At 42.4% G+C, this 23,864-nt stretch overlaps 1 long non-coding RNA gene across 1 annotated transcript; it reads right to left on the bottom strand.

The window, feature by feature from the left end:
- Nucleotides 1-13,690: 13,690 nt before the first annotated feature.
- Nucleotides 13,691-23,378, bottom strand: LOC132652189 (uncharacterized). The gene is made up of 2 exons (XR_009589667.1): nucleotides 23,130-23,378; nucleotides 13,691-14,053 (listed from the first exon to the last, which is right to left on the bottom strand). It is a non-coding gene; the product is annotated as an uncharacterized LOC132652189 (long non-coding RNA).
- Between the last annotated feature and the right edge of the window lie 486 nt (nucleotides 23,379-23,864).

Genomic DNA, 23,864 nt, shown 5'->3' with positions numbered 1-23,864 from the left:
TTATCTGTTCTCTTACTTCCTTGTCTGCATCCTGCCACCAACCCGTATTTTCTCTTCCTTGCCAGCCCTTCAGAACACATAGTATTTGCTTGACAAGGAGCTGGTAAATGAAATAATGAATGAAAGAATGGATGGTTGTTTGGTTGGTTGTTTTAACTTCAGCTGTTTATCCTTCATTTCCATTTTGGTTCCCAGAAGGTGCTCTAGTTAGTTCATAGTTGTGCTAATCCTTCTTGTGCTGTAAAGTCATTTCCTAAAACCCTCAGATAGATTGCACTTCATGTGATGAAAGACTGGGGAATATTTACTTATTCATCATGAGTTCAGGACCAAGACGTAGGTCAGGCTACAGATTTCCAAGATGATTCTAGTCAAGCCACAGGCACACACGCTGATCATTGCTCTGTGCCACTCTCGTTTGGAGTGAAATGCCCATCCTTCTGTTAAAAACGATTTAGCAGGCTCTGACCATTAGCTGTTTTGATGCCCAATGCACCTCTACTCAGTTGTTGTGCCATCCTGCTGTGCGTCTTTGTTTTGCTTTTTACTCTTGAACAGATGTAATTATGTACCCTACTTAGATTGCCACAAATCATTTTAGACTGTTTCTTTCTCACTTGTCTTCATTGATCATTTTAGTTATAAATTAACATTTTAAATTAGCAAAAAAGTAATGTGTCTGTTCACATTGTCAAGTCATTCTAAAGGCTCTAGGAGGGGCTGCCTCACTGGTGGGTAAATGACAGATCTCTCTCCTTTTCCTTCCTCACTCTCTGTTTCTCACCTCTCCTTCCATCTTTCCCTACCTTTCCTTCTCCCTCTCACTCTTTTTCTGATTCCAGTTTGGTTCCTGCATACCTTTGGCTTAATTTTTAGTGGTGTATTTTCCCCATAGGATAGCAACAAAGCTCCTTGCAGCTCCAGGATTACAAGCTACTGACAACTGCCGGGCTTGAGTTATGCATTCCTCTCTGGACCAATCACGAAGGCCTAGGAACTGAGAAATTCAGAAGCACAAATAGCTACCTTTGAGGTGGGAGAGGCAGGGCTCCTTGACTGACATGTTCAAGAGAGCCATCCAGAGTCGGGGAGGGGCAGTTCTTCACAGAAATAGATGCCAGGCAGATAAAAGAGTGGCAGATGCCCTCTACGATGCAGAATAAATTCAGACAGATTTATGAGGTTCATGTGCATCAAGCCTTTCACTGCATTTGCTGCCAGCTCGGAACCTTATCTGTCCCGAATGGAAAAACTGGCATCGGATTAACCCCATCCTATCTGCCTTGGCACGACACTTTTTCCTTTGTGCACCGCTCAGTTCCAACTCCATCTTCTACTTTTCCTGGAACTGCTAATACATTACGATCTTTATGCGAGTCACACACGGCCTCCTCCGTTTGCTTTTAATGTCGAATCATCGCTGAGCTTTTCCCAGAATTCTGTCCTCTTTGCTATAATATGCACTCTCCAGGATCACTCCTGTCTCCCAGCTGAGCCAAACTCTTAGGAAATTAAATTGCTGAAAAGATGTTCTTTTAAGCCTATCCCAACTCCGGCAATAAATTGGCCTCCAGCACATAATTTACAGTCCGCTGCTTTGAAAGTGAATCCTCGTAAGATTTCCTATCAAGAGATCTTTTGCCCAGACAATGAAGGGCTGTCTTCAGTTCCCTGATCTTCTGAGATGATGAAGATGATGATGGTGGTGTGATGAGGGTGATAGCAAGCTTATTTACGGAGTGAGTTGGTGCTGGCATGGTGCTGGCATGCCTAGGTATTTAGGTACAGTATCTCTTTTAATCTTGACAGTGTGCTGAGAGGAACATGCCAAATACCATTTTTCCATAGAGGGAAACAAGATCAATTAGAGCAGTGGTTCTCAACCTTCCTATGGCTGTGACCCTTTAATACAGCTCCCCATGCTGTGGTGACCCCCAACCATAAATATTATTTTGTTGCTACTTCAACTAACTGTAATTTTGCTATTGTTATGAATCATAATGTAATATCTATGTGTTCTGATGATTTTAGGTGACCCCTGTGACCTCCAAAGGGGTCAAGACCCACAGTTGAGAAGCACTACACTAGTGATGTATCCAAAGCCACATATCTGATGTGAAGCCAGATCAGTCCAGCCCCAAATGTCCTGATCATTATGCCTGTTATTAGAAACATGGAGCTAACACCTTAATTTCCCTCGTCTCCTTCCTTCTTCTTTATTGTATGGATTTTGCTTTGCTTTTCAGCCTGCTCCAAGCATGAGCTGCACTCCTCTTCTGTTTTCCCCATAATAGACCTGAACATTCACATATGAAATAAGTAGCTTTATGATAAGGCTATAGCACAATTTAAACCTCTGTTCCCACGGTGATGGCTATTTGATGCCTTCAAAGATATCTATAAGAAAAGGCAGGTGTTGATTTTCCCATCTCAGATTTAAGAAGATCAGGCATAAACCAGGAAGAGGGTTGCACATCTGAAACCAATGCCGGTGCTCAGGAGGCTGAGGCAGAGGGATTATAAGTTTAAGGACGGAATGTGAGCACGCTACTGGGACTAGGCTTTTTCCTGTGTTGTTTACTAGTGTACATCAGAATCCAGTGACGCTTAATGCATTAGAGGGAAGAGTACAGAAACAAATATCGGAATGAGGCACATACTATCAGGATTGTATAAAATGGTGTTCTCTATTGCTATTGTAGCGGAGAACATCTGAAATCTAAGGCTAGCCGGGAAATCATGGTTGACGGACTCAACAGGCAGATTCTAGCTCCTTGGCTCTAGGCTAGTATGCTGTCTCCCGTTTCCTGGGACTCTACCTGGCAAATTACGTAATAGTAAGGATCAAACAATTTAGACCAGCTCTTGCTTGATATGCAACTGGTTTGCATATTTTGGAGTAAATTTTGTTAGCATGAAAACACTAATAATTCACTTAGAATGCCTGCCAGTGTTTTACCAGTGATGCAGGGAGATTGTTTCAGCAGGAAAGCTTGGTAACCAGGGTAATAACACGGCTTTCCTGGAAGTTCAGCAATACCCCACCTGGAATGGAGAGCTTTTCACTTTGTTTGTTTATTTGAAAGTTAAACAAAATCATGGGTAGGAAATAGCTGCTAAACTAAAGGGAATGCTCATGAATAAAGAAAAGTATGGCTGCCATTTTTTTTTGTGCCCAATTGAAAAGTCCGTCTTTTTTTTCAGTGACATTAAAAAAGCCAACCTGTCTCTACAAGCTTCAGGTAATGTGGAGTCAGTGCCGCATACAATGACAACAAGACAAAAGGCAGTGCTAATCTTGGAAACATGTGACTAAAAATTAGCATTCCTGTTGGGAAGACTACCTATGAGCCATACTGCTAGCTGAAGACTCACAAAACTGGAGGCTTGGCTGTGGCTGCAAAACCTCAGTATTTGTACTAATGTACGCATTAGTACAAAGCTAAAAATTTCCCTTTTTTCAATGATGTGTTTCCTTTAACTTTTTGTGACATGGTAAATAAACAAATCTTCATCATACTTGGAAATGACCGATTCTTTTTAAACGCTTTTGCTTGAGAACACTTATTTTTATGTTAACCTTAAAAATGGCTCATATTTTTAAGAACTATCTATATTGGCTAAAAGATACGGTTAAAGCATAGAGTCAAAGAGCAGCCATTGAATTATAGTTGGAAACATAATTCATCACTGAGAGCACAGATCGACTAGACCATGCGTCTATTCCACAAACACAGCCGCTATTTGCTTTTGTAAATAAAGTTTCATTGCTACGCCATCAAAACAGGTCACTAGGTATTTTCTGCTGTCTAAGGATCAGAACGTAAAAGGTGAAGGAGAGATAGTAAAGCCAAGAGAGCTTAAAGTTGCTATGTAGCCACTAGTGCAATAGTGGCAAAAGGTTATGGAAGCCACCAATTACTTATTTACTTACTATTTACTTACTTTAATGGAGTGACACTGGGTATTATCAACCACACTCTAGGGAACCCCTACCCCACCTCCCAAAAAAACAACCCCCTCATGAAGAGCTGGCTAACACAAAATGAAGCTCATGTTTTGTTTTGTTTTGTTTTTTTCTTTTTTCTCTGTGTGTGATTTTTGTTTTATTTTGGTTTTAGTTTGCTTTAAGACAGAGAAAGAGTATAAAATTGGGTGTGGGGAGGAGGATGACTATGACAAAAATGTATGAAAATATTTTAAAAATGAACAAATTTAAAGATTCCCATGTTGCCCTTTAACAAAGATAAAGCTTGTTGACTTCTATTTTAGCAGAAGGAAATAACTTTCCAAAAATTTGTAGGTACGTTTATTCTTAAGCTAGAGCATTCTTCTAGAAGGTCCTGGATCACTGTGCCTAATAAATCACTCCAAAGTGGTGATGTGTTTTTGTGACTGTATATCATATTGATTATGACCCTATTTGCCCCAGTAGGTTAACGCCTCTTAGTCTAAACGATTGTTCTGTGAAACATAGATAGGAACTGGTTGAGCCAGCACAGTGTGAGAGCCAATGGCTGGAAGACTAGTGAAATGAAGGAGGGGCTAACGCCAGCCAGCAGGAACCTCCTGCACCACATGCATACATTTCACAGCTGTCGTTCTCAGAGACAGATGGCTTGGAATGGCATGGCTAGGCTATGCCAAACGAAAATGAAAGCATGGGGGAGATTTTCTGGTGAAAAATGTTTTTCCTTACAAATTTGAAATATTTTCCCCTTTATGTTATAGTCTCCTTTTCCCCTGTTCAAAATAACATAGCCCACTCTCTGCCAAAAAACAAAAAACAAAACAAAACAAAAAAGATCACTTTTTTCCTTTTGGTTTCTGCATAAGTGAAAATAAATCCCTTTACCTGGTTCACTCAGATCATTTTGAAATGAAAGTTGAAACGTGTGGTGAAATGGACTGAAATTGACAGTTGAAATTAATTTTTTTAAATTGTGCATCATTGAAGGCAGAAGCATCATTAAGCACAGCAGGTTTGTTTGATCCTTTCTTTATTTTTCTTTTTTGGTGCTAGGGTTCCCACCCAGGATCTTTCCCGTGCCAAGGAAGCCTGGTACCCCAGAACTCTCCCTCCACCCCTTTCTGTATTTCACTTTGAGACCGGGCCTCATGATGTTGCCCAGGCTGGCTTTCAGCTCATTCTGCAGCCCAAGCAAACCTTGAGCTTGCAATGCCCTCACCTCCCACTATGCTTCAGCCCCCAAGAGTAGCTAATATAGAGATGAACCCCCGGACCTGGCTAACATGCTCGTTTGAAGGCAAGGTGAAAGTTTTCAGTCTGGATTACTTTATTTTTTGTCATCATGGAAAATAAGACACTTGCATAGCCATTTAGTGTCTCAGTGACTTAGGACAAGTCCTGTGTATATTTTGGGGTTGGGGAGGGTTGTCAATCAGCAGCTCAAGAGCAGTAACCATTGAGGAGACAGAGGATTGAACTGCCCTGTAAAGCACGTGAATGGACGGAGTGGCCGCTGTCATCTGCCCTTGTCATCAAACCCCCTGAGAATCTGACTGGAGGCCCAAGATAGAGAAGTAAAAGCAAAACCTACTAATACAAAGCCAGCTTCGGAAAGCGGCTTGCAGAGTACAGAACTAAGGCTGGGCGTGGCTTTTAGGTTTGTGTGGGCTTCTGAAATTCACATTGGCTCATGGGCTACCGTTCTGTCCCTCCTCATAGAGGCAGTGGTTGTGCCAGATGAGGTGAGGTTAAAAATCTTGATGTGTGTGCAAAAATGGCTTCCCATAAGTCAGACACTCCAGTGTCAAAGTGACATAGTCACTTTCCTGGTTTAAAAATACCTCTGGTGTGGGCTTGGGGACATGGCTCAGTCTGTAATGTCCTGGCCATGCAAGCAAGAGGACCTGAGTTTGGCTCTCTAGCACCCACATTAAAAATCTGGGTGTGGTGGCATGAGTAGAGACAGGAGGATCCCTGGAACACACTGGACAGCCAGGCTAGCCAATCAGTGAGCTTCAGGTTCTGTGAGATACCCTGTCTCCATAGGTAAGATGGAGATTGATTAAAAAAGAAGTCAACATTAAGTGATGTTGACTTCTGTCTTGCACACACACTTGTTCATGTGCACACTTGAACACACATGTGTACATGCACATTTGCACGGGAGCACACACACTCACAAACACACACACATACTTCCAGCATGCTAATAACTACAGAAATGCCAAAGCAAGATCAAGCCCAATATGTCTGTTTAAGAAATTAATGGCAGGCAAATGGTGGGATCTAGAAAAGATCATTCTGAGTGAAATATCCCAGAAGGAGAAAGACAAACATGGGATATACTCACTTATATAGACCTATAAGATATGATAAACATAATGAAATCTATACACCTAAAAAAGATAATCAATTGAGCGGACATGGGGTAAGATGATCAATCCTCATTTAGAAAGACAGATGGGATGTGCATTGAACGTATGACAGGAGTCTACTGAGCGCATCTGAAAGACTCTAACTAGCAGTGTTTTCAAAGCAAAGACTCATGACCAAACCTTTGGCAGAGTACAGGGAATCATAAGAAAGAAGGGGAGTTAGTCTGATGGGGAAAGGATAGGAGCTCCACAAGGACCAAATATATCTGGGCACAGGGTCTTTTCTGAGACTGACATTCAACCAAGGACCATGTATGGATATAACCTAGAACCTCCACTCAGATGTAGCCTGTGGTAGCTCAGTAACCAATTGGTCTCCCAAAGTGAGGGAAACAGGGACTATTTCTAACAGGAACTCGATGACTGGCTCTTTGGTCTCCCCACCCCCGAAGGGAGGAGCAGTCCTGTTAGGCCACAGAGGAGGGCTTTGCAGCCAGTCCTGAAGATACCTGATAAAACAGGATCAGATGAATGGGGAGGAGGTCCCCCCCCATCAGTGGACTTGGAAAGGGGCACGGTGGAGATGAGGGAGGGAGGGAGGGAGGGACTGGGAGGGAATGAGGGATCGGGACACGGCTGGGATACAGAGTTAATAAAATGTAACTGATAAAAAAAAATAAAAAAAAAAGAAATTAATGATTTTTAACATTTTCATTCAAGTAAATGCAAAGTATGCATTTCAGCTTTCAGACAGTTTACAGCATTGACCATGGGTAGATGGTAGAGTGTGGAGCCCAAATTTCAGAGAGCTGAACAGATGGCCCCTTCCACACTCCGAGTAAATGCCATCACATAGAGTCTAATTAGAGACTGATGCTGAATACCTAACCCGAGGTCCCGTCTAAGCCAGAATGCTGGCAAACACACCCCCTCCTTTCCCTTTCTGGTTCACCACCCCACTTTCACTAAGTTCAAGTGGCTCCTTTGCACTCATGACTGTGCGGAAGCTGAGGTCAGGGAGGGGGAAACAATGTGGGAGTGAATGGGGCATTTTGTATTCCCCCCATAAATATTTTTCAAGTGTGTATTAAGTAGCGAGGTCAGAAGATATGATTAAACTCACACTTAGAGCTTGAATGATGGCCCTCGAATTTCCTGGTTCCAATTATAAACAACTCCCCTCAGCTCCAGTTTCCTCATCAGTAATCCCATTTGTGAGGCTGTTATGAATGTCTGAAGGATTCGTGCAGTGCACAATAGTTTGAAAAATATAACCAAACACCCACATTCTACTACAAGTAGATTCAACAAAGACATAGCAGAAAGAACAATGCTTTAAAAGTCACAAGGATGGAGCTCAAGGACTGGAGATTACAGCTCAGAGGTCCTCCTGATCAGGCGCGAGGAGTCGAGTTTGGATCCTCAAAACACACATACAAGGCCAGATATGATTCTAAAAGTCAGCAATTCTGGAATGGGGAGGTGGATAAATGGAGAATCCAGGAGCTCACTGGCCAGCCATTTGGTGAGTGCCACGCCCAGGAATAGAGCCTGTCTCAAACAATGACGTGGAGAGTAATTGAGAAAGACATCTGATTTAGCTGCTGGCTTCTAGATAAGCATGCAAGGATGCATGTGCACACACCTATATACACATTTGTTCAAGCATGAATGCACACACACACACACACACACACTGAGTCATGTACCACACAGACACACACACCGAAAAACAAAACAAAACAAAAATCAAACATGGATCATAACAGAACAAATATGGTTAAAAATTAAGATTTGGCACCTTAGGAAATTCCGAATCCCAACAAGAATCTCAAGAATCTCACATCTGTTATCTGCACAGAGAGACAGACAGTCCACGGCCATCTTAAGTCGCTGGGATATTACATTTTCAAGTAATATTATATATGTTAGGTGCTTGTCTCATAACTTTGAAAAATACCTGGCAGAAGCAATCTAAGAGGGGAAGGGTTTGGATTCAGGCTTTCAGAGGACTCAGCACATGGTTTCATGGCCCATGCCATTGGGCAGGATAGCATAAGAACATTGGGACAATCTGTGTCACTACAGACCCAGAAGTCACATGTTTGTGACCATAAACTAAAGCCTCAGAAGCCATGCACCAAAATAAACCTTCCCTCCTGCAAGGATTTTTTTCTGAGGCATTTTGTCACAGTGATGGAAAACTGACTAATACAAGATCTCTTTTAATATTTTGCTCTCCATTCTCCTGTCTACAAGCTAATCTACCACAAAAAAAGTGCCTTACAACAACTAAAAATAGTTGATAAAACACTGCCAAGTTAACCCACAGACGAAGACAAATAACAATGGTATTTTTAAAACCCTCTTGAAATCCATTAATCAGCTGTTGAACAAGAAAGAGTATATGCAAGACACTGTCTCGGGGCTGCTGAAGCCAGTGAACAAATCAATGTGGTTCTGTGCTTATGGCTAGGAAAGATATTAAATACATGAATTATTTTTTTTTCCTTATAGTGTGAGCTTTGTCTCGAAATGTGAAGCGAGTGCACAATGTACGCAAACAGTCAGCTCATTTCAGCAAAGTGAACACGTACATGGAATTCTTACCCAGACCAATGATCAGAACCCCAGGTGCCTCTGTGTGCCTCCTCTACTCCTAACAAGCCCATCCCAACCAGGGTGAAAATGACTTGTACACTTAAACTTGCACAGTCCCTTTGTGTGTTTTTGGATTCGTATATTAAGCGAAAGAATCATAGTGTGCTCTTCGGTGACCGACTCTTTTCCTTCAGCATTGCATGCGAGTTACTCTGGACTGTGCGCAGTGATCGTTTGAGCATGCTGTCATTGTATGCTCTCTCACTGTATGTAAGTAGGCGGTGATTTCTGTATGATTTGGTAAATGGGTTGTTTGGGGAGGGCGCATATTTAAACTAGTGCTGCAGTAAGCATCCACGTACCTGCCATATGCTAGATGCATATGGGGACATGGCTAAGAGTGGAACCGTTGTCTTGTGGCCATGGGTATTTTAAGTTTTACTGGATGTGGGAGTTCTGGTTATTCTGCCTTCTCTTGTTTGTTTGTTCATTGGTTTTCCCATTGCAAAGGCATATTGAGGCTTCTTCATTATGATTTTTTTTTTTAACCCATTTCCCCAAAGACTAAGAAAATCGGTCACTTTTTCATATGATTATTTTCTGTTTGGGCATGTTTTCGTGTGGGATGTCTATTCTGGCATTTGTTCATTTTCAGGTTGAGGTTTTCTGTTTTAAAGTTGCTGGTTTGAAAGCATTCTTTATATGTTCAACATAGAGACCTGTTCACCAGTATCTGCCTCTCGCCTCCCAGCCTACTTCTCACCTTGCTACTGCTAATGGCTTTGAAGATCTGGTCACGGAACTCCAACTGATCAATATTTTGTCCCTTTAGGATTTTTGTTCTTTCTGTGTCTTGGGAAACCTTTGCCTAGGAGCAGTTCTCCTGCAGCCAGCTAATTCAAGGTCATGGAATTGTTCAACACCGTGTTTCCTGTCTTTGGTTTAGCTGAGGGAGACTCTCAAGAAGTCAACAGAAAAGGGGTCTGTGTGTGTCTGTGGCTTCCTTGTGAGAAGATGCTGTTGGGAAGAACATTTGAAAGGATCCAGAAACCTCAATAACTTGCAATTATCAAAACCTGTGCATTTGATGTAATGGTGAACTATTCTTATTTTTTCCTGTGTTAGCTTTTTTCATTCATTAATTAATTAATTTACTTTACATCCTCTCCCTCCTCTCCTCCCAGTCCCTCCACCTCCTGTCCCCCACCCTTTTTTCTCAGAAAAGGTGAGGCCTCTTATGGATATCAATTAGGCACATCTTCTCCTATTGAAGTTAGACAAGGCAGCCTAATAAGGGAAAAGGGATCTAAAGACAGGCAACAAAGTCAGATATATCCCTGCTCCATTTGTTAGGGGTCCCACAAGAAAACCAAGCTGCACATCTGTTACATATGTGTAGGAGGCCTACGTCCATCCCATGAATACTCTTTGTTTGGTGGTTTAGACTCGGTGAGTTCCTATGGGCTCAGGTTAGTTGATTCTATAGGTTTTCTAATGGTGTCATTGACCTTTCTGTCTCCTTCAATACTTTATCCCCTTCTGCCACAAGATTTTCTGAGCTCTGCCTAATATTTGGCTGTGGATCTCTGCATCTGTTTCCATCAGCTGCTGGGTGAAGCCTTTCAGAAGACAGTTATGCTCAGCTCCTGTCTGTAAGCGTAGCAGAACATCATTACTAGTGTCAGGGGTTGGCTTTCTCTCACATAGGATGAATGGGTCTCAAGTTGGACCAGTCATTGGTTGGCCATTCTCTCAATTTCTGTTCCATCTTTGTCCCTGCACATTTTGTAGGTAGGACAGATTTTGGGCTGAAGGTTTTGTGGGTGGATTGGTGTCCCCATTCCCCCATTAAAAGTCTTGCATGGTTACAGGATGTGGCCATTTCAGGTTCCATATCCCTTGATGCTAGGAGTCTTAGCTTAGGGTTTACCCTCATAGATTCCTGGGAGTTTCCTTTGTCCTAGGTTTCTGTCTCACCACGGAAGACAGGTTGATCAATGGAATCGAATTGAAGACCCAGAAATAAATCCATATACCTACAGGCAATTGATTTTTAACAAAGAAACCAAAAGCATACAACAGAAAAAAAAAGATAGCATATTGAACAATTGTTTCAGGTCTGAATGGATGCCTGCATGAAGATGTAAGTAGATTCATATTTATCATTCTGCACAAAACTCAAGTCCAAGTGGATCAAAGACCTCAATATAAAACTGGTAGAAGTTCAAATTTGTAAAACTGCTTTGGAAATCAATTTGACAGATTCTCTGAAAATTGGGAATAACTCTATCACAAGACCCAGCTATACCTACCACTCCTGGACATATACCGAAGAATGCTCTAGCATACTATGAGGACACTTGATGAACAATGTTCATAGCAGCTTTATTCGTAATAGCCAGAAACCAGAAACAACCTAGACATCATGAAATTCGCAGCAAATGGATGGAACTAGAAAATATCATCCTGAGAGAGGTAACCCAGACCCAGAAAAATGCATGGTATGTATTCACTTAAACATGGGTATTAGCTATAACATATAGGATGACCATGCTACAATCCACAGACACAAAGAAGCTAAGTAACAAGGAGGACCCAAGGGAGAATAGTTGACTCTCACTCAGAAGGGGAAATAACATAGACATCGTAGGTTGATGGAGGAAGGGAACTGGATGGGATGGGGTGGGGGAATAGGAGAGACCAACAGTGAGGAGGACTGAGGAAGAGAGAATCGGGAAAGAGAACTGAAATCCGTGGTGAGACAGACACTAGTAATGATATTACTAGTTGATTTAAGTGGAATTGCTTTCAATTTCTCTCCATTTAACTTGATGTTGGCTATAGGCTTGCTGTATACTGCCTTTATTGTGTTTAGGTATGCACCTTGTATCCCTGATCTCTCCAAGACTTTAGCCAGAAACTTTTCCAGAGCTAGGTGTCCTGAGGTACGGCCAGATGTTCCCCCACCGTGGTTTTCTCCCAACAGGAAGGCCCAGTGTTGGGGTGGTGCATGGAGCATGCAGGCGCTGGTGGGTGGTGGCTCCAAGCTTGTGACTGGGCAGGAACCTGAGACCTTTTCCTGAGAACTTTCCTGTGTGTGGTTGGGGAGGGGGTTGGCTGAATGCTCTAAGCTATTTCCCTCCCTGTGTGGTTTTCTCCCGATAGAGAAACGCAGTCTCTGATGCCCCAGGGCACACAGTTCTGTCTGTGAAGGCGAGTCGGGTGTCCAGTAGGTCTCTGTGTAACCCTGCTCAGGGCTGGCAGCTGTACGCCCTACAGTCTGTGGGAACTTTTCCAGGGAAAGACTGGGTGACCTGAGGTCAGCTTCCTTCCTTCCCTGTGGGGTTTTCTCGAGACTGGGACTCCCAGTCTCTGGTGTTTTTCTGCCCACTGTTCAGCCTGGGAAGGTGATCAGGACACGCAGGCTTGTGGCTCTGATCTGGCTATTGAGTGCCTGCGTGACCCGGGATATCTTCTGTGTTCTGGCTGAGTGACCTGAGAGTGGACCAGACTGATTCCCACACCGTGGAGTTTTCTCTCACCGGGGAAACACAATCACTGTTGTTTTAGAGCCCAGAGTTCAGTCTCTTGGTTGCTGGACCGACATTGCTGTCTTGCTCCTCAGACACAGTATCCTCCTGGCGCCACCATCTTGGATCACCTCTCTCCAAGACTTTAAACATTAATAGGTGTTGGATTTCTTTTTCTGCATCTAATAAGATGATCATGTGTTTTATTTTCTTTTAGTTTATTTATATGGTGGATTATGTTGATGGGTTTTCACATGTTGAACCATCCCTGCAACCCTGGGATGAAGCCTGCATGATCATGGTAATCATAGTGTTCCTGGATTCAGTTTGATAATATTTTAGTGAGTATTTTTGCATCGATGTTCATAAGGGAAACTGGTCTGAAGTTCTCTTTCTTTGTTGCATGTTTGTGTGATTTAGGTATCAAGATGACCATGGCCTCATAGAATGAGTTTGGTAACCTTCCATTTCTAGTTTGTGGAATAGTTTGAAGAGTATTGGTATTAGCTCATCTTTGAAATTCTGGTAGAATTCTGTGCTAAAACCTTCTAGCCTATGGCTTTTTTTTTTTCTTTTTTTTTTTGTTGTTGTTGGTTGGAAAACTTTTAATGACAGCTTCAATTTCCTTAAGGATTTTAGGACTACTTAACTTGTTTACCTGATCTTGATTTAACTTTGGTAAGTGGAGTCTGTCAAGAAACTTGTCTATTTCATTTAGATTTTCCAGTTTTGTGGAATACAGGCTTTTGAAGTAAGACCTAATGATTCTTTGGATTTCCTCAGTATCTGTTGTTATACCCCCCTTTTATTTCTGATTTTGTTAATTTGTATATTGTTTCTCTGACTTTTAAGTTAGTTTGGCTAAGAGTGTATATCTTGTTGATTTTCTCAGAGAAGCAGCTCTTGTTTTGTTGATTTTTTGAATTCTCTTAATTTCTAATTTATTGATTTCAGCCCCTTAGTTTGATTATTTCCTGCCAACTACTCCTCTTTGGTGTGTTTGCTTCTTTTTCTTCCAGAGCTTTCAGGTGTGCTGTTAAGTTCCAAGTATGAGTTCTCTCCAATTTCTTTATGAAGGCAGTTTATGAATGCTATGAAATTTCTGCTTAGCATTGTTTTCATTGTGCCCCACAAGTTTGGGTATGTTGTGTCTTCATTTTCATTGAATTTTAGGAAGTCTATAGTAAATAAATAAAACAAAACCAACCAACCAAAAAACACAAAAGTGACTTTTATGTTTAATTAAGAGCCAACCTGAAGACAAGAGACCATCCTTTAGGCCACAATTCATCACAAGAGACAGTATAACAGATGTCTCTTCTAGCTAGAGAAAAAGCTCAAAGGAATCTGAATAGTTAAGTGGAATTGACTTGAAGGTGAAGGGGAGCACATGAGAAGAAGTTCAGGAAACTCCAAGTTGCTGAGGAAGGTCCACGCCAATTGCCATCAAGGCAGTGAGGCTCTCATTTGTGCAGGCCTAAGGCACTGAATTCTGCCAAGAACTTGCATCACCTTGGCAGTTCTATAATGGAGCCTACAGCATAGAAACCGGCTTATCTGGCGACTTGATTTTCTTCCTGTGAATGGAAAACCAAATAACACCATATTAGACTTCTTTTTTTTTTCTTTCTCCTCCTCCTCTTCCTTCTTCTCCTCCTTCTCCCCTTTTTTCTTTCTTGCTTTTCAAGGGACAGGGTTTCTTTCTGTAGCCCTGTTTGCCCTTCAACTCACTCTGTAGACAAGGGTAGCCTCAAACTCAGAGAGTTCTGCATCTGTATCTCAGTTGAAGGCTTATACCCCATGCCCAGCTTTTGATGGACTTCTGACCTATAGCGTTTTGAACTAATAAAAAGATGTCAGAAGCTGCTAAGTATATGGCTGTTTTACAATGATAAACAGAAATAAAAATCATGGTGAAACTTGAATAGGAAAAATATGTCTTTTGACAATAAATTTGAAGGAGATGGATGAGAAGTGTGTTGCTAAAAATGTAGTCTAAAGAAAAATAAGGCCTATGAGGATTGCCTAATATTTCCTAGGGCTTCTGGCAGTATGAGATGAAGAGTATTAGAAAGCAGTGATGATGAGAATGAATGAAACCACATGTCCCCATGAGTGCATGGAGGACAAATGCAGGATGTGTCTGTTGTCCTGATTGGTTGATTCCACAGTCAGGATCTGGCCACACTGTAGGTTTTGTTGTTGTTGTTGTTGTCTTGGAAACAGAGTCTCACTCTGTAGCACTAGCTGACTTGATCTGAAACTCACTGTGTTGACCAGGTTGGGCCTGTACTCCCACAGATCTCTCTGCCTTGACTCCCAGCTGCTGGCAGTAAAGGGGTGTAATTCCATATCTGGCCTCTTTGGGTTGTTTTGAGCCCAGATTTGTGCATGCAGCCCTGCTGGCCTGGAACTCCCTGTGTAGACAAGCTAACATGAAACTCACAGTGATCCTTTTGCCTTAACCTTTAGTTCTGAGATGCAAGGTGTGTGTCACCATACCTGGTCATCACATTGTAGTTCTGAAAATGTTGTAAAAGAGTTATCTACTTTATGTTCACCTCATAATTTCACTTTAAATATCTTTAAAGATACTTAAATATCTTTATTATTCTTAAATATATTTATTATTCTTCCTTCATGAACTTAGAGATCTGTGTGAGAGGGTAAGTAAAAATCCTGGAATTTTAAACTATTTTTTCTTACTGCATATTGATTTAATGTGTGTGAGTGTGTGCACCTGTGTGTGTGTGTGTGTGTGTGTGTGTGTGTGTGGTTTGCTGTTCCATGCCATGACACATGTGTGAAGGACAAAGGATAATTTGTGGGCATTGGTGACATCAGCTGAAACATGTCACTAGTCCATAAATTAATGGTGTTTATTGAAGACCCTGAGTTCTCACCTGCCCATATCTGTGGTCTGTAAGAAGAACAAGACAAACAATACAGTCCCTCAGGGTCCACATTTGGTGCTGTATCTTAGGAGGAGATACCTTTTGGAAGAGGCCAAGCCCAGCTGTGACTCTGCTTCAAGTTGTCCTATGTATGTGTGTGGGTTAACACACACAGGAACGTGTTTTTTTGTATTGCTTTGTCTTGGTATCCCCCCTCATATTATTTTGTTTTGGTATTCCTTGTTCTATTTATTTTTGTTTATTTGTTTTGATTTTCATTTTTAGTGTTTTTTTGAGAGGGGGGAGATCATGAAGATGAGTGAGGAGGGAGCCTCTGGGAGAAGTTGGGGGAAGAGAAAAAAATATGATGAAAAGACATTGTGTTGCATTTCTTTTAAAGAAAAAAATAACTAAATAACAAAACAAAGGGAGCGCTTCTGTGTAAAAGCCCCTTGGACGGGGAGCTTTCATTCTACTGACCTGCCTTATGGTTTCAGCAGTTCCTTTCCCCCCAAAATAGCCGGAACCCAGCCCTAGAGTCCTGACACCCTGACTTCTTTTAGAATGGTGACATTTTCTTCCAACAAAACAGTATGTACATAATATCGTCTTTGTACTGGGAGAAGATAAAAAGTCAGAGAGTTTTCTTTTAAAAGTTTTCTCCTGTTACCTTTCACTCTGGGGTAATGACCCATGGCTGCTCATTTTTCCGAGTAGTGGTGAAGGCAGGTAACTGGGCACGGGAGCCTGCTTGAGAGCATGGTGGTTTGCATAGACCCCTCCTGGGCATGTCCTGCAGGCCTATTTTTATCTGGCACTTTTCAGGGGCTCCTAGCTTGTTTGTTTTTAGCACTAGTCCCGATTCAGCCAAAGTCCTGAAGGGAATCCCAGCTGTGTGTGTAGGCCCCGTATGTCTATTTTTAGGAATTCGCTGGCGTCTGTGTCCCAGCTTCTCAACCAGGATACAGAACGGGCAGATGCCCAGATGAAGGGTCTGCTCCCTGTTGTCCTCGCCGCCCAGTCTCTGCTCCTCTAGCTTTTTGCATTGGAACCTCACTAGTCTCAAACTGGTGACTTCTTGCTTTTCATGTGATCTCTCTTTCTCTCTCTCTTTCTGTCTCTAGCTCTTCTGGACAGGAGCGGGGTTTTGTCACAACAGTCTGCGCTATCCTAAATCACAGACAGGTATTTTTATTTAGGGCTGTATTAAGTTAAAAGGAAAAGGTCAGCTGGTGTAGTCTTGGAGGAGGGGGTGGTAGGCTGGCCAGTCCAATGGGCAGGCAGGTGTGCAGGCAGACAGAGGCTACCAGTTCAACAATGTGTCATCCAACTTTCCCTGCCACTCCTCCATTCGTCACAAGTGCCTTAGAGTTCAGGGCCTCACTTTTCTTGATGCTGGCATTTCTTTTCATCTGGACAGAAGGATTCTCTCCAGTGCTTTAAACCTTTGAAACAAAAGATAACCTCTATCTGTTTCGGCTCATTTAAAAAGAGGTGCCAGATGAGTCCCCTCCAGTCCTGTAAGATGCTGTATGTATGCTTGAGAAATCAAGACACCATCCTCACAGGGCCACATAGGCCCCAAAACAACTGCAAAGCACTCCCTGGAGAACGGCTCTTGGAGGCAAATGCTGCTTTGCTTCCCTGTAATTTCTTCTGTGGTTCCCATGGTGCAGGTTCCAGCAGCTCTGGTCTGACACAGGTTTGTGTAAACAGCTGTGTGTTCGGAATGAAATTCAATGCCACTGGTTAACAGCACCATAGGACCAAGGCTGGGTGTCCCTGGAAAACACTCAACGAGTCCGGTGCTACTATTTTCTCTCAAGCTTATTTTGCAGCTGACTATGCCACGTGACGGAGGAAGGAGTATTCAAAACAGAACCAAAGGATGAATGAGAAGGGAGGCTGGCTGGAGAGCCCTTAAAGAGAAGGATGGCCGCGTCTCCTACCAGCTGTCTTACAGCCGATGAAATTCTTTTGTGTTGTAGGACAGCAGGGACCTTAGAGAATCGGAGTGATCATCCCTTTGGGAGGAAAAATATGCATAAATGATGAAATGGAATTCCCCTTTAAAGTAGGGTCAGAAGCAAATGAATGCTGCCCTAGATGGGAGTCAACACCCGGAGATAACCTCAGTTAATAGAGGATGTGACGGCTCAGAAGATAAACAGGAGGGAGCACAGGAGTGATGCAAAGAAAACAAATGAAGGGAAACAGGGAGGGGAGCCACACAGGATCACAGGAGGAAGTAGTTACTTGGGGACCAGCCAGAGAAAATGGTAGGGGAGGAGAGGAGCTTGGAAAAACACAACCAAACCCAAATAATGGGATGGCTGGGATGGGGGAGGGGTAGCACTCGTTAGAAAACGGTCCCACGAATGAAGGGGTTTGTACCATAAATAACCTCGTTCAACGCTGGGAAATACTCCTCTGGGGATTTTTGCTCAAGGCAAGGAGCAGAAACAGCCATTCAGATCAGAGAAGGGCCCCAAACAGGGGGAGGGAACTGGTCAAAGACAATTCTCTCCTTTTTTCCTACACTTTTGAGTTCACATCTGTAGCCTTTCACACTCCCTTCCTGTTTTCATGTTTTCTTGCCACGTGTTTCCTTTCTTTTTCTCTGTAGAACTTTCTTATTTTCTCACTTCTGATATCTCCTTGTGCCTGAGTGTACATGTCTGTGGGTTCACGAATGCGGAATGAACACGTGCGGTGTGTGTGTCCCAGACGCTACCTTCAGCTGTCATTCCTCAAATGCCTTTCGTCTTTTTTGCTGAGACAGGGTCAGCTCCTTGGCTTGGAGCTCTTGCATCAGGCTAGGCTGGCTGGCCAGCAAGCCTCCGGGATTCGCCTGTTTCCAATTCTCCAGCCCTGAGATTACCAGGGTGCCGCACACTGCCTGCTTTTGGCTATGGGTTAGGGTCGATGAACTCAGGTCCTCATTCTGCAGCTATCTCTTTAGCCTCTAGTTCTTTTTTTTCTCTTTTTAAATTGAGAATAGATTTATTTTAATAATAGATTCTGAGAGTACAGTTCGGTTGCCCTCCCACAATCTTCCCCACTTTCCCACTCACTCAAGTTCACACCCTTTGCCTCTCCCATCAGAATACAAACTAATAATAAAATAAAATAAAGTGAAAACTAACAAGCCATAATAGGATGAAACAAACAGAAAAAGAATAGAGTCAAAGAAAAGGCATAATAAACACTGACAATGAGACACATGCATGCTCACACATAAAACCCGTAAAAACAAAGTCAGAAACCATGATATAGAAGCAAACCTTCTGTAAGGTTAAAAAAAAATGCTCAGACAAAGCATTGTGAGACAAAAATCCTCCAGAATCACGATTAAGTTTGTTGTGTGTTAGCCATCGACTGCTGGGCTCAAGAGCCTGTCCTGAAGTGTGGTTTGTGTACCCAGGGAGACTCCATTGGAGAACACCAATTCTTCTTTTCTGAGAAGTTACTAATTGGAGGTAACTTCTGGGTTAGAGATGGGTTCTAGCCCCCATTTCTGATATTTCTTTGTTTCAAATGCCATGAAAGAAAGACATCGGAAATAAGATAATATCAAACAAAAGTCATATGATACATTATTGAATACTAATATGTGTATTACTTACTAGGTGAAACATGCCATCGTGTATTCTATTTTGTGTGTATTCATGTGTGGTCATGTTGGTTTTGAGGCTGAAGAGCAGCATGGGATTTTGAGAATCTTGTTCTTATCCTAAGATATGAATATACTCTAGATTTTGAGCTTTATCTTTACACAGGACTAGCAGTATTTTTATTTATTTATTTATTGTTTTGATTTATTTTGAGACACAGTCTTCCTGTGCTGCCCAGGCTGGCCTCCAACTTTTAGGCTCAAACGATCCTGCCATTTGGCTTTCTAGGTAGCCCCTCTTTCTGGGTGTGACTGCTGGTTAGTGCCTGGCTACAGCAGTGTTTGTTTGATTGTTGTTGTTTTTAAAACAAGTTTTCATGTAGCCCAGGCTGGCTTGAACTGGTGATCCTCCTACTTCTACCTCCCAGGTGCTGGATTATAAGAGTATATCAATGCTCCTGGCTAGCTACAGTACTTTTACAGGTATTGACTCTTCTTAGATCTCAAAATACCTATTTCCAAGTCTATATACTGCCTGCTATTATTATTTTGAAGTAAACATTTCCTAGCACAATGAAACTGTCAAGGAAGCTGTAATCATAAATACGCTCCATAGTTTTAAAGTCACTTGGGCTCCAAGAACCAGGCATTTCTCAAGCATCCTTGCAAGTCAGCAAGCAATGCCCTAGAGATTTTATAGTCAAGAAACCTGAAAGGCAGAGAGTTTAACACATGTAGCTAGTGAATTGCACCAAATCAGAAAAAAGAAAGAAAGAAAAGAAAGGATAACTTGAAAGAAAAATCTCGAGTTTGACTTTGGGCTTCTTGAGCTCAGAAATTATAAAATAACACACACACACACACACACACACACACACACAATCAAGATTAGACTTGAGGAAGTAGCTAATGAAGTTCAGAAATTTACTGTTTAAAAATCTAGTATTTCACAGCTCATGCTATGTGAGAATAGTTATAAAGAACAATGTGTTTTTTAAAAGCAATTTGTTCCTTGATCTCCTCTAATTAAAATTTATCTGAAAACTAATTCTTCTGGTTTTAGTGTAAGAATGCTGAAACAGAAATGAGCTTAAGAACTATTACTAGCCTTGTAGTTTCAAGCTGTGTGAGACACAGTAGAAAATGACTTGGTGCTGGAGTCAGTTGTCAGGATCTCAGATTCCTGGGTCTTACAACACGTCAGGTAAATTTGAGGAAGCGTGGGCATTTCATAGATGGTAAAGATCCTGTTCAATCCTGAAACTGATGGACAGCTCAGGCACAGTGTTAGATAAATGGGAAGGTCCAGTTCGGGATGTGAGTGCCAACCAGCAGTCTGGAGTCTGTGCCGGTGTTGTCTCTAGTGGGTGACACCTACAGGTGTGAGAGCCCTCCACTGAAGCCGTCTGTTAAAACCCCACCTGCCAGCTCTCAGCGGTCGATAGCGAGCTCCCTATGGCAGACACAAAGCTCTGTGCCTCTGCAACCTACAGCTCCCAACACTAGGCTGCCTTGGCCTTATGAAAAGCAAACTGGACTTAAGATCAGATGTCTTTACAGTTATGATATCCTGGCTGCGTGGCTTCCAGAGAGTCACTTGATCTTTATAGGCCCTGTTTGCCTCCTGTAAGAGGGATGATAATGCTAATATCTTACGTGACTGCCACATCATTCACTGAGATTCAGGATCTTGCAGAAGTGATTTGTAGATGCCAAAGTTCATATAGTAGATACTGTTAAGCTGTGATTCTCAGTGTCAATCCATAATATGCACATGGATCTTTCCTGGTACAACAGCTTTTTGCCTCCAGACTCTAACTGAAAAACCGAAAAACATATCCTGTCACAAGGATCCCACTTCATGGTCATGTGACCAATGTGGTTTCACAGTCTGCCCTCAGTTTATCTCTCTGCTCTCAACTGGATCTTAGTAACTTTTGAACACGAGGCTCTTCAAATTAACCAGTGACAGCATTTCTTTCTAGCTTACAGCTCAGTGTCTGATTTATATTCTTCCGTATCTTTGTTCACTCGCCCTCCTCATCTCTATGCACTGAGTAAATATACATTTTTGATGTACTTTGCATCAGAAATATATGCATGTGCATGTTTTCTATATGAAGTAAAATGTAAGATACTGAGTCCATGATTAGAATCACTGTCCACTCTAGACCATCTAGATTCTGAATTCCTGGAGGAAATAGTATTTCGATCCCTAGCACAAGAAGCTGAAACACTGTGGGTTGTCACTAGCAGTGAAAACTGCAGCATGTATTAATGCACACGGCGAGGGAAGTACAGAGCATATCGGTCTACCATGAGAGAAGCTCTCCTCGGTGCTAACATCCCTGCAGCATGACTTATTCCATTATTATGGTTTGTGCTAACTAAGGGTATTTGACCTTCAAGGTATCTGTTGTTGCTTTTTTCTTTTAATGTATCTCACTGAAGTTTTATATTCTCCAGATAAACAAATGCAGGTCTATGTTATATTCTGTTTTTAGTTATAATCAAGCCTGATACTCTTATTAAGAAAAGCGAGACTGCCGATTTTGCTGATGTATTATCAGAAAACAAATAAACTAAAAGAATAAGTAAAGAAATAAAAATAACAAAATAAAAATAAAGAAAGAAAAGAATAACCAGTTTCTCCTGAGGGGCCTCACACAAATTCTCTACCATTGAGCAATACACCTAGCCTTCAAATAATTATAAAGGCTGTTAATTAGTTTTTAATGACAAGGAGGGTTGGGTTACCTCAGGAGGAATTCAGTCATATGTTTGAAAGTGATGGGCATCCCTGCATGAAGAGACTGGGAGTAGCAAGTAGGACTACAGTGTATATAGTAAGCCCTCTGTTGCTTCATGAAAGTTTGCTTCACCACTTAAGACATTTATCTTTCACATGGTTTCTGAGGGTCAAAGATCAGGGGGCAGCTTAACGAAATTGTTCTGGCTGAGGGCCTCCTTTGAAACTGCAGCCAAACTCCTGGTTTGGCTACGGAACCACTCCAGAGTCCTTAAGTTATGGGCAATGACTTTAGTGGCCACACAACTTAGGACCAAATCTTCAGAGAGACAAAGTCTCGTGGCCTACTGTATGGTGCCCATCACACATATCACCACTCATCCAGCATGAGAGGGGCTCATGTAAGGATATGAACACTGGAGTTAAAGAACCACTGTCCTGTTTTCGAGCTAGCCACCACAGCTCCGTAACACCAGCTTATCCTTGAGTTCTGCCTGAATCCTAATACAAAGCCTAGACAATGCCCAAAGTTTGGTTTCTTGGTAGCAACATGAGGAACTTGATTTCAAGTCCAGTCAATGTATTTTTACTAATACTGAATTGGGGGCTGTGAAGGCTAATATTGCCTGGCTTGACAGGAACTAGACTTGTCTAGGCGACACAATTTAGGGCGTGCTTGTAAGGGAGTGTCTACATTGTGCTAACGGAGGTGGAAAGACCCTAAATGCAGGAGGCCTAGTTGGGCTGGGATCCCAGATTGAATGAAAAAGGGGGAAAATGTGAGCTGAATATCAGAATGTATCTCTGTTTCCCTCCAGCATCTCTCCTAGCAACCTCCCACTTCTAACTATGCTCTTCCCACCCTAATGAACTACACCTTCAACCGGCAATAAATGATGATGATGATGCGCAGAGCAAGCCTTTCCTTCTCTTTTGTTAGGTATATTGTTGTCAGAGTAATAGGAGAAGCAATACAGGGGTTCCGTAGTACACGGGGGCCTGTGAAGTGGCTTTACAACCCTCATCACTGCTAAAGAAAACAATAAGCCATGACATCACTGTTAGGACTCATCAAGCAGTTCAAAATAAAGTTTAGGACAAATCCCACATGAATTGGGGCTTCACCTGGATTGTGAAGCTTCCTGGAAGGCTAGGGTCTAGGGCGTGAAGGACTAAATGCAGACATGATGCGAGAGGAGGGGGCCACAGAACAGGAGAGAAACGCTGCGTGTGGCTGGGAAGCACAAGATGCTGATTCAGAAGCCCAGCGGGCTGGAAGGGGGCTGGCTTCTACTCTGAGGGCAAAGAGCAAAGGGTCTCTTTTCCTTTTACATCAGGAGAGGAGTCAGAGCATCTGCTTATAGCAGACGTGGACAATGTACAGTGGATTTGCATACCTTCAAAAGACTGGGAGATGCGACTATCATAGTCTCCTTCTGTGAGCAGGCTTTGGACCTCAGGTCGTTTGCAGCTGAAGTTCACACGCTTTCCACCAGAAACTCCATCATCAGCGCTGTGACTGTTAGGCTTGCTCTCCTGGAAACTGTGAAAAACAGGCAGGACTCCCCAGTGACTCAGAGGGGAGGATGGAAAAGAAGGACTTTGTGGATTCAGCAAGGCGACTTTACACAAACTTCCTCCTTTCTGTACTCTATGCCAGCAGGCAGACTTTGACCCTTGTGAAAGAACAGCTGACCACACTCCCAACACTGTCCTGTCTAAAGACTCACCCAGTGGAGACTAGGCCCTGGCATGCAATGTCCTGGAAGTCCCCTGAACAAGAAGTCCAGGCGAGGTGCTCATTTTATGCCACTATTTGCTTTAACCTGCTTTAAGTGTGAAGGCAGTTTTCTTAAGGTGATGAGAGTGGCAGATGACAGTCACACTGACAAGAAGTTTAAAGAAAGGAACATGCCAACATGTGCAAAATGATGCCAGAGGGACTTTTGCTATTTACGGCATCTAATATAGAAGAGTCTGGACAGTTGGATCTGAATTCTGCTCCACTGTTGGTCTAATGTACATTGATTGGTAGATTGTCTTGTGTTATTTGAGCTCGCTGAGAAGCTGGCTCTGGAAGTAGGATTCCTCCAACCACAGACACTCAGAACCAAGCATGTTTGTCTCCAGTT

This window comes from Meriones unguiculatus, chromosome 2 (genome assembly GCF_030254825.1).
Source record: "Meriones unguiculatus strain TT.TT164.6M chromosome 2, Bangor_MerUng_6.1, whole genome shotgun sequence".
Lineage (NCBI taxonomy): Eukaryota > Metazoa > Chordata > Mammalia > Rodentia > Muridae > Meriones > Meriones unguiculatus.
This window is presented reverse-complemented; position numbering and strand designations above follow the sequence as displayed.